Source organism: Triturus cristatus, chromosome 6 (genome assembly GCF_964204655.1).
Source record: "Triturus cristatus chromosome 6, aTriCri1.1, whole genome shotgun sequence".
NCBI classification, from domain to species: domain Eukaryota; kingdom Metazoa; phylum Chordata; class Amphibia; order Caudata; family Salamandridae; genus Triturus; species Triturus cristatus.
In genome coordinates, this window is record NC_140589.1 from 1,018,503,088 (window position 1) to 1,018,515,325 (window position 12,238).

Consider the following 12,238-nt stretch of genomic DNA (forward strand, 5'->3'; position numbering starts at 1 on the left):
AAATGAGATACTCAGGAGAATTAATCATTGACCTAGAATATTGTCTCAAGCAGGTCATGTAGAATCAAAAGTATAAAACAATGAAAACAATCACACTCTATGAGCATTTTATAAGCCATGGCCTGATGGCCATTCAGTTGAAATCTTCCAAGACACAGACGTGGAACTGGGATGCAATTCATGCACAATCCCAGGAGCAGCTTTTCTATTGCAGGTTAATTCTTGCATAGAACATGAGTTCTTCTGGACTCCTCAGAAGTTTTTACAAAGCCAGGCTCAATCATTCTACATTAGGCAGACGTTGCAAATACAAGCAACTTACCATACTACACCTTTTTTGAAAGTCAAAAATATGCAAATTCTGGAGCACATGCTGGTCTATCCAAGGGGAAGAGAGGTAAAAAGGTGACTGGTTGGGAAGACTGTGTAGCAGAATTGTTACTTTTTTATCATGTTTGTTAATCTTTTAATAAACATTGATACAGCCTTACTCAAAATGTTCTATTTGTTTTTTAACAGTTTCCATATTTTTTGGTTTCTTTGTGAGATGTTATTTAGGCCCATTTCATTGTATGCATATGGAGAATAAAAATCTAAAAGATAAACACATTTCAACATAACTTGTAATCCTGAGTTCAACAGTTATGAAATCAAAAGGAAAAACCAAGGGGCAAGATTCTTTGTATCTAAATAGGTATAGAATCAAAATCTGTCAAGGCGAATTTGACTAAACATGAGAAACTCGGCAACCATAACGGGTCGATGTGGACATGCGTCATCAGGAAATAACGAAATTTACAAATAAGAGAAGAACATTCGAAGACAAACATGGAACTTAAGAAATTAGGGAACATGATCAAAAGTGGAAAATTGGATAGATAACTAATTTAATCTTCTTATCCCATCTTCCTCATCCCGCTACACAGACCAGAAGTCTCAAAAACTTAAATACTGATTCTATATTGGTTTTCTTTTCTATTCAGGCAGATTCTCAATCATATGTTTTTAAATGAATAAAAAAATCCTTAATGTATTTAAGATTAACTGTAGTCTGTGCTCTTTGTCACATTGTTGGCTCTTAATACACAGCTCTTGTTAGCTTTCAAATCATTCCAGTTACATGACCTGTCCTAGTGCTGAAAACCTTCAGTGGGCAGATCAGAGGTAAGCAGATGAGGTGTTGCCACAGATTGAGGAAAATGGATGTCAAATTGCTGCTCAAACACAAATTGCCACAAAACGAGTCTAATTCCCTGCTGTATGTACTTTGCCAGCTTTAATTATTTTGATAGCAAATTCCCCTATTCCAAGTGCATTACACCATCGCAACTTCCTAAGAAACCCTAAATTCAAGACCTGGTGTTTGCAGTGACAATCACACCTGGCTAATCATACCATGTGTTTATACAGTGCTAACTACTTCAGTTATGTCATTTCAAATCCCAGTAACAATGGCAGATGCTACAACAAACATAACCCAATCAGCCAAAGGACACAATATCAACATGCACACTCATACTTCTTGTTTCCCTTGTCGTATTTGCCACCTCATCATCAACATTTAATCTCTTACCAATGGATAAAAAAACGTAAGAGGAGTAAAGTTTCAATAAATGAAGAAAATTATTTTTAGCCATTGTAGAATTATCAACATGTAATGTATGCTTTCATTTAGAAGACTTATGTTGGACTAGGTATATTATGGTAAACTTTACTTTAGTAAATAACTAAAATGTGCATAAAAAATGTTGGTATTAATTATACAATTGATTAAATTTGCATTGATAATATAGGGCAACTGTATTAAAACTAAAATTAACTAATACATAAATATTTATTACAGTAGCACTATAATTACCTCGGTATGTTGCATTCCCTGCCTCCTGTGTCCCCATCACTACTGCATTTCTTCTCCAGTGCAGGTTGAACCAGGACTCTCAATGTACATTTATGTAGCTCAACAGTGAATTACCAAAAAGTGTTTCCTTTAGCATTACAAAGCCCACTGGGACTAGTTCCAGGCACAACGCTAAGTTTCTTTGTTGCAAATTAAAAGCAATAATATTTATTTAAGAAAAAAATCAATCTAACATGATCCAAACCTACACATAAAACATGATTGCACTTCTTTACACCACGAAATGTGAATTATTCAAATTTATAGAAAACAAAATAATAGGCAATCTGAGACATTACTGAGACACTAAAAAATTACAATCTGATTTAGGGCAAAAATAATGTAATTAAAATAATTTTTGGTCAACAATAAAAGAGGGAGCTTCAGAAATATTATTAAAAAATGTTTTTGAAAGAGAAAAATGCGGGCGCCACAGCAAATCCCACTTACGGAACATGGTTTTAGAACTGAAGTTGAAAAACTAGGTAAAGAGACAAAGGTAGAGGGAGGAATGAAGGGTAGGGAAAGTGTTACAATGAAAAATGAGGCAACAAGGGCCGCCACAAAAACAAATGGAACAAAGGAGAAAAGAGGCGAACTTAATTTTAAAAATAGACAAAGAAAAGAGCTGTGTGTTCCCCACCCTAAAAGGAAAGAAGCGGGGAGTGAGGCAAAAGGAGTACAAGAATGGGGAGAAGACATGGAGGAAGGGAAAAAAGAAGGGAAAAAGAGAAGTGGGTATGGAGAAACCCCCACAGTAGTAATTTCTTTGAAAAGTGACTTATTACAAAGTGACAGAATGTGGGACGTGTAAGACTCAAGGGGGAAAGGCTCCCTGCAATTATTTCAGAAGTACCAACAAGATAGAACCCATTTCAAGATAAAAGCCATTACACTTTAAAAAACATGTAGAGGTAATTTTTGGGGTGAAAAGACCTTTTATAAATTGGTTTCCATCAAATTTCATTCAAATGTTCAGGTGAAGCGTTTAGATAAGACAGTTCCTCAGAAGTGGTATTCTATAAAACTCTTTCATTAATTAAATCATGTGGAACCCGTCAAATATATAGTATCTCGGAACTATGCAACAAAGCTCAATCACCCTTATGCATCAAGCCAAAATCCAGTCGGTAAAATACCGATTCGGTAATAGCTCCCGGTATTGTGTGAAAAATACCCAATCCCAATGCATCAACCCAAAACCCGAGCAAATAACGAATCGCTAAATAAATAACCTCGAACATACCGAATCGCTAATACCCAAAATGCTAATTTACCGAATCGCTAAATACCGAATTCGCAATTACCGAAATCACTATTAGCTCCCGGAAATTGCCAATAGCAAATAACGAATCGCACCCCAATGCAACAAAACTCGCTAATAACGAAAATCCCAAAAATCGCTATTTTGCCAGAGCTAAATAAGGGGAATCAAAACCTGGAGGTAAAGTCACAAAAAAAAAAAAAAAAAAATTAAAAAAAAAAATACATGTGCAAATGATTGAGGCAATCACTAAACCCTTAAATTTGGCCCAGGAGACCCTGTTGGCTCCCACAAAATGGCTGCCCTCTACGTGCTTGCAAGGAGGATGCGGATCAATGCAGCAGGACAGCGCAGGAGAAGGGTCCAGGAGCGAGTGTTCAGACTGCGCATAACCCTGCTCGGCCAGAATGAGGACGAGGTGTACCAGAAGTATCGCCTCAATGGCGCTATGATCATGCGCCTGATTGCAGACCTGGAACCATTACTGCAGCACCAGACACACCGGACCAATGCAATCCCTGCGCACGTTCAGGTCCTATGCAGCCTGCACCTACTGGCCTCAGGGAGTTTCCAGGGGGTAATTGCGGTTGCCGGAGGTGTTTCGCAAAGCGCACTGTCACGCTTCTTCAAAAAATTCCTAGATGCCATGCTGACAATGCTCCACAGACACATCAGCTTCCCCACAACCCCACAGCAGTTGGACCGCACCAAACAGGCATTCTACCAGGTGGCACAATTTCCACATGTGATTGGATGCATCGACTGCACGCATATCCCCATATGCCCTCCGTCAGCAAATGAGTACCTTTTCAGGAACCGCAAGTCATACCACTCGATCAACGTGCAGGTTGTGTGCGATGCCAACAACATCATAACGGACCTAGTGGCACAATTCCCAGGGAGCACACACGACTCATACATCTTCCGCAACAGTGGAATGCACAGGCGACTACTCAATGGAGAATTTGGAGAGGGACTCCTGTTAGGTAAGTAGAACTACGCTTCCCCACACCAACACCACACATGTATGTACATCACCAATGCTAAGTCTATGCCTCTATCTTCTAGGTGACAGTGCTTACGCCCTGCGGGAATACATACTAACCCCATACCTAAATCCAGCAACCCCGCAGGAACATCGCTACAACGCTGCACACATCAGCACGAGGAATGTGATAGAGCGGACTTTTGGGATTCTCAAGAGCCGCTTCCGTATCCTCCACAAGACTGGCGGCGCCATGCTATACCAACCAGACACATGCTGTCGAATAATTGCTGTATGTGCAATGCTGCACAACATTGCCACCAGAAGGGGGATACCCATGGAGGTGGACAGGGATGACGACCCCCAGGCTGACCAACCACCCGCCCAACGACGACCGGCACACATCCCAAACACAGCAGAGGGCCATAGGAGGCGGACAGACATAATGCAAAATCATTTTTGACCCTGGGTAAAATGAGACATTACAAGTTGGTGTTGGGTGCAAGTGTTTAATGCACAGTAGCACTGAGGATTGTGCAACAGAACTAGCATTGTGAATCATGCTCCGATTGCATAAATGTAAATAAAAGGTTCCTTAAAGTCAGGCCTGTGCAAACACAATAATTGGATGGCCATGGTTGCTCCACCATGGACCTGCAGCATGTCCAAATTTCTAGTGGCGCTTGCCACGTACACCAAGCCTCCGCTCAGGTGCATCCAAACCCTCACCACGGCCTGTCCCCGTGGAGGCACGCGAACTTCGGCGCCTGGTGCTGGCCTCTGCCAGTGACACGCTGCTGACACTGGAGGCAGCCTCACTGGTGTCATCCCCTCCCAATGCTGCAGCACTGCATGTGCTGCTCTGAAGTTGTTCCACAGCAGTGGTGATGTGTCCCAGTGACTTGGCCACATCACCGCAGAAGTGCCCAAGGTCCACCTGCAGGGAGACTGTGCGGCGTGCCAACACAGCGGTGCAGTTGCTGTGCCGTTGTATGGCCTTGGTAGCGGCGGCAGAACGCAACATTAGCTGCCGGTTACTCCTCCTCTGGGACTCATGGCCCTCCCTGATGGCACGGGTGAGCTCACGTACCTCCTCCCTGAGCTGAGCATTGCCATCAGCAACCGCAGTGGTCTGGTCCCTGACCGCCGTGCCCATGTCCCTGACCGCGGAGCCCATGTCGGTGACTGCTGCAGTCATGGCGCGCATCTCCCTCGCTAGGCGCACGATGTTGCAGCTGATGCTAGCCACATGTCTTCCCTGCAGGTTCTGTGTACGCAGCATCCTCTCCTCAATTGCAGAGGTTGTTGGGACATCCCGGTCAGCTGAGGAGACGGAACTGCGACGGGCCCTGTGACGCCGTGCGTGTCTTGAGCCTCCATGTGGTGCAGCAGGTGGTGTGGATGTGCGCTGCGTGGGTGCCAATTGCGGGGGGGGGTTGCCATCTCCTGCAAGGGCGCAACTTGGTGCCTGTGCCTCTGCGGTATTGTGGCTGTACTAGCTGCAGGCTGGCTTGCTGGTGCCGTTGCTTGTGGCGCAGGTGGTGGTGCCTTGGCTTGTGGCGCAGGTGCCTTGGCTTGTGGCACTGGTGCTGGTGCCGTTGATTGTGGCGCTGGTGGAGGTGGTGCTGGTGGGGTGGCAGGTGTTGGCGGTGCGTGCGCATCCTGCGCAGTCTCCTGGTCTGACTCCACGGGTGTCTCAGATATGATCAGCTGGTCGCTGTCGTCAGAGTCCCCAGGTGATGCATCTGTGTGTGAAACAGTGCATGATTAGTGGGATGATTACACCTACATAGTGTTGTACCCATCAATGTCCCTCTGTGGTCCAACAAATGAACAGTCTACAGCCATGTACAAAATATGTGTTGTGTGCTCAGAGGATTTACGCCTGTACCTGCACTCTGGGCTGACTAGACTACAACTCCCAAGATGCAGTAGTGTCATGTGTGGGACTGTCTGTGCCAGAGCTGCAGACACAGTGAGATTGGGCTGGGGGCATGGGTATGGATTTACGCTATGCTGGGTGTGGCACAGGCATGCATCTTACCTTGGGCACTTGTGGCTGCGCCGGACGTGTCCATCTGGATCACCCCCACGACGGCTTCCCGCTCTATCGTCCCTTCCACAAGGTCCTCCAGGGCTGTGTTGGATGGTGCAGTGCTTGTTCCGCCTCCAGTCCTTCTTGCCTCCCGGAGCCTCTCAGCAATCCTCTCTTTTGCGCGCTTCCGCAGATCATACCACCGTTTTTTAAGGTCGTCGATGCTGCGGCTAGTGACGCCAACCGCATTGACCCTCTCACGGATGCGCTGCCAGATGCGCCGCTTCTCGGTCTCAGGCACCTTGAGGGACAGCTTGCCAAAGAGGCGGTCGTGTTTGCTGGACACTCCCTCGATGAGGTACTCCAGCTCCCTGTCCGAAAACTTCTTCTTGCGCTTGCGTGCAGATTCTGCGCTGGATGGCACTTCCTGCGACATGATGGATGTGTGATGTGAATGGCAGAATCTGTGTGGCCTCACTCTGCACAGCCTGTCCTTCTTTCCAGCTCCTGTCTGCTCCTCTGTCGAGGCTATGTGGGTGGGGCAGCAGTATTTCCTGGTTGGTGATGTCATCAGCCTGTTCCCGGAGCGACGCTGCAATTTGCGATTTCGCTATTACCGATTCGGTAATAGCTAATTCGGTATTACCGAACTCGCTATTAGCCAAATCGGTATTACCGAACTCGCTATTTGCTAGTGGGGCCGTTTGCGTGCCCCGCTATTAAGGAATCGGTAAATTTAGCGATTTTTAAGGAATCGCTAAATTTCACCGAATCTGTTGATGCATGCCAATTACCGATTCCTTAATGGCGATTCCTTATTTTTCGCTATTAAGGAATCGGTATTAGTTTGGTTGATGCATATGCCCCTTTGACGCTTAAGTGTGCATGGTAAGATGGTATTTGTGCATGATACTCAAGGCAGAATCCGCACACTGGCTGTTATGTTTCTTCACTTCATGATCATTAAAGCATTTTCTCACTGCTCAAAAGAGCAAAATAAACCTGATGTTCACAAATGTATAGTACGATATTTACTATATCTGGAGATAGGCTGCAGGGTGTGTCCCTCAAACAACCATTTAACAGGCAGAAAAAATCATAGTTTAGAAAGTCTGTACATAAGTATACTACTGAGCCAAGCATTATTAATGTTAATAAACATTATACATTTTAATCACTGCGTAGCAGAAAAGGAAAAAGAGCCCATCTGTAATCTCCACCTAGCACATTCCAGCTGCCCACAGAAAGAAGCCTGAAAAACACATTGATCTGCATAATTAGGAAATCGAAATAAATAAATGCGCATGTATCCTAAACTCTCTGTTCTGGGATTGCCTGCTATTTCTCCTAAAGAGTATATAACATTCATACCGCCCAAGATCAGAGGCCTGCGAACCTATCACACACAAAAATAGTATCAACTACCATAACCCCAGAGAGCATGTTAAATAATTTTAATGAAGTAACAACAGGAGAAATTGTGGAGCTACTACATATATGCAAGACCTCAGGGGCCCCTCTAGATGAACACCAGGCTAAGACCATGAAGCAAATAGTTCTACGACCAAACATTCCACCCATACTTATATCTACTTTCAAATATTAACTTTAGGTGTAGTCCCACCTGACTTGAAAAAATCTTTCATCAATCCTCTCCTTAAGAAATCCGGAGCCAGTAACATGTTTATCGAACTTTCGCCCTATTTTCAAGCTCCCCTTTCCACACTCCTGGGCAGGTGGTGAGAGAACCTTCAGCGTGTGTAGAGTCACATTCCATCCATGAAGACCAGCAGGCTGGCTTTCGATCGCAGCCCAGTACCGAGCCAATTATAACTGCGAACCAAGATGATACTCGCTTGATCACTCACAAGAGCTATCTATAACCCAAGTCAAATAAGACTGAGATTAGAAAGACTCCATCTAGAAGTTTGCCAAAAGAAATGATGGCCTAGTCCCCTGTCCTTCTCCATCCAATCAAGTAAAGAATGAAGGCATCTGGAGGAATAACTCTCTCTCTGCGGTGAAAAGAATTTACAAAGTGATTTGTGACAGGCTTTTTACCATCGACACCTGATGAAAAAGATGTGATGCTATTGGACTATTACTCAAAAAAGCTCAATTGGCTATAGTAGTTATACTGTGTCTATTAATTATGTGAACAATGCGTACTAAGCAATAAATGAACAATGGAGCCATATTACGGGAAGTGCTTCGGGGACACAACATGCAGGTGATCCTGCTTTGTGATCCCCTAGGGTACACGAGGACTACAGAAGAGCCTGCAGATGCTTACGCACCCCTTCTGTAATACTGATAGCGCCGGCGTGCACATGTAGGGCCCGCACTATCATGCGAGGACATTCCGTCATGTACATGGGAGTGTGACCCATGCAAATGAGGGAATCGCTATGCCTCTGCACCATATTACGAACACCGTCACAGGAGCTAACATGCCCTTATGAGTCTCGCTGACAGTGCTCCACACAAAGGTGGCGTGCTGTTAGTGCGCCCCTTGCGGTACAAAAGGGGGTGGTGATGGACGGAGCATCAGAACCAATCAAACACTCACACCCAGTCAACAGATCTGGGTTTGATCCATCACCGTTCTTTAGCCCACTCTGCCACCCCAGTTCAGACATGGCCATATGCAAATCAGTCTGACCCTGTGCCTCATGGGAACAGTCCAGCCCGAACTGCCAAGCCATGCCTTCCCTGGACCGGAAACAAGCTTCCTAGGACCGGTTTCTGGCATTTCAGCCGTCTGCAGCCAGGCTTGCTTGAATCCAGTGGCAAAGTGAGCAAGGGACTCACGTCTGAGCATACCCTGCCAACTTATGGCGAACAAAGCGGTACAAAAGGGGGTGGTGATGGACGGAGCATCAGAACCAATCAAACACTCACACCCAGTCAACAGATCTTGGTTTGATCCATCACCGTTCTTTAGCCCACTCTGCCACCCCAGTTCAGACATGGCCATATGCAAATCAGTCTGACCCTGTGCCTCATGGGAACAGTCCAGCCCGAACTGCCAAGCCATGCCTTCCCTTGACCGGAAACAAGCTTCCTAGGACCGGTTTCTGGCATTTCAGCCGTCTTCAGCCAGGCTTGCTTGAATCCAGTGGCAAAGTGAGCAAGAGACTCACGTCTGAGCATACCCTGCCAACTTATGGCGAACAAAGCGGTACAAAAAGGGGTGGAGTGAGCAAGGGACTCACGTCTGAGCATACCCTGATCTGTTGACTGGGTGTGAGTGTTTGATTGGTTCTGATGCTCCATCCATCACCACCCCCTTTTGTACCGCTTATGGATCAAACCCAGATCTGTTGACTGGGTGTGAGTGTTTGATTGGTTCTGATGCTCCGACCATCACCACCCCCTTTTGTACCGTTTTGTTTGCCATAAGTTGGCAGGGTATGCTCAGACGTGAGTCCCTTGCTCACTTTGCCACTGGAATCAAGCAAGCCTGGCTTAAGATGGCTGAAATGCCAGAAACCGGTCCTAGGAAGCTTGTTTCCGGTCCAGAGAAGGCATGGCTTGGCAGTTCGGGCTGGACTGTTCCCATGAGGCACAGGGTCAGACTGATTTGCATATGGCCATGTCTGAACTGGGGTGGCAGAGTGGGCTAAAGAACGGTGATGGATCAAACCCAGATCTGTTGACTGGGTGTGAGTGTTTGATTGGCTCTGATGCTCCGTCCATCACCACCCCCTTTTGTACCGCTTTGTTCGCCATAAGTTGGCAGGGTATGCTCAGACATGAGTCCCTTGCTCACTTTGCCACTGGATTCAAGCAAGCCTGGCTGAAGACGGCTGAAATGCCAGAAACCGGTCCTAGGAAGCTTGTTTCCGGTCCAGAGAAGGCATGGCTTGGCAGTTCGGGCTGGACTGTTCCAATGAGGCACAGGGTCAGACTGATTTGCATATGGCCATGTCTGAACTGGGGTGGCAGAGTGGGCTAAAGAACGGTGATGGATCAAACCCAGATCTGTTGACTGGGTGTGAGTGTTTGATTGGTTCTGATGCTCCGTCCATCACCACCCCCTTTTGTACCATTAGTGCGTCCCTTGGCAGCTGTCTGGAGGGGGGAAGGGTGTCCCAAGAACCCCCCCCAGACATCCCCCTGAGGCAGGTGTAACCACTCACAGCACCCGCCTACAGGAGAATCTTTGTCCCCTCTTTAAAGTGCAGGCTGGTTGCCACCTGCATAGAGAAACACAGAGCAGACTGGAAGCAGCTGCTCTGTATTTCACAGCGTGAAGTTCACGACTGCCCTGGGGCAGCGCATTCATCATATTATAATAATTACTGATTTGTGTGTGGCAGTGACGGTACTGATGGAAGAATTATCAAAGATGCACAATGACACAGTTCAATGCCAACTAGCCAAGTAGGGTGCCTGTTCAGTGGATACTTACCTCACCACATTGAGGGAGTCTCTCGGCCACTGACAGTCCGCACACCGGCTGCCTCACATGAACCAGTAATTAGTGTTTCGGTTTAATGGTACCTGCAGAGCGGGGATATTGGGCATCTCTGCTGCTGCTGTCATCTGAAGCAACATGGCCTACTTGAACACCTGCTAACACTCACAGAACCAGAGGTTTACAAAAGCCAATATGTGAGTATAATTGCATTGATTGTTTCACTTGGTGTACGCCAGTGAGTGTTAACCTCTTAGGACCAGCACAATTTCCACAATTTAATCGCAGCCCATCAAGAATTATCCCTGCATTATATAGTACTGGTGAGACCCTAGTATTCTGGATCGATTTGCCGTCGAAAACCTGACAACTAGCAAACTACAGCAAACCTGGATTGCATCAGATATATATATATATTATCTACTGGCGGTCACCAGTAGATAGTTATAGTTAGGACCGAGTTCCCATAGGAAATCTGAAAATTCTATTTTGAATAACTTTGGCCCGGTTGACGAATCCTCGCCAAATTTTCAAAACTAATGGGGCGCTCCGCTCAGCTCCTACCCTGAAAGTCTCGGGGTGATTCGTCAAGCGGGGGCTGAGAAAAAAGGGGGGGTCCCAAAACGCGTTTTCCCCATGCATTTTCCCATAGGACCATTAGTCGAAGGTACAGCCCGAACGGCTGAACAGAATTACTTGAAATTTGGAAAAGAGGTAGTCCTCAGGTCAGGGATGTGCCTTTTGCATATATGGAGTCAATCTGTTCAGTAGTTTCTGAGAAAATTGCAGTTAAAAGTACATAAATATCTATAGACGCGCACCGTGCGTGCACCGTGCGCGCACGGTGCCGTGCGCGAGCGTAATTCTGATTGGTGGTTAGATGTCAGTCAACATTCGAATCGGTCGAAATCAGGAAGTGTCGGACGCCATTTTGTGTGTGGCAGTGAAAAACAAAGGTGGAGAACATGAAAAGGGGGCAGGGTAGAGAGTTCCTAACCCCCTAGCCTTTGTCAGGCGCTCCCTGAAGGACCCCGAAGGGTGAAAAAAACATTTTATTTTTTTTTCAAAAAATCGCGGGGTGCGCGCACGGTGAAAAACCCTTAAAAAAAAAAATACATTTTAAACGAGCCATTCCATATTAAAGGATACAGTCAATCTATAACTATATACATAGGTAGTTTATTGTAAAATAAATATATAAAAAATATATTAATACATACATAAATTAGCATTTAAAAAACCTTACAAATTCACTAAAAAAAACATAGGTTTCACGCACGTTATAGTTAGAAGTTAGCATTTAAAAAACCTTGCAAATTCACTTAAAAAACCATAGGTTTCACACACGTTATAGTTAGGAATTAGCATTTTAAAAACCTTGCAAATTCACTGAAAAAAACCATAGGTTTCACACATGTTATAGTTAGCTGGACATTTCACTCGTAAAAAAACATTGAAATTCCCCCGTTATAGTTAGTTCAGCTAAATATAACTTGCGCGACCGCAATCCACTGCTGATGATGTCACATATTACATCACTGTATTCACTAAGATAATGTTAATAAGTCAGTCATACAATTAATTTTACAAAAAAAACATCCATTTAGACACTTATTTACCCATTTATTCTTCCATTA

General features: G+C 45.3%; 1 protein-coding gene across 1 annotated transcript in view; it reads right to left on the reverse strand.

The window, feature by feature from the left end:
• The window catches only part of ACOXL (acyl-CoA oxidase like), a 1,019,872-nt gene that overhangs the window by 526,895 nt on the left and 480,739 nt on the right, over positions 1-12,238 (reverse strand). The gene's annotated exons all lie outside the window — the stretch shown is intronic.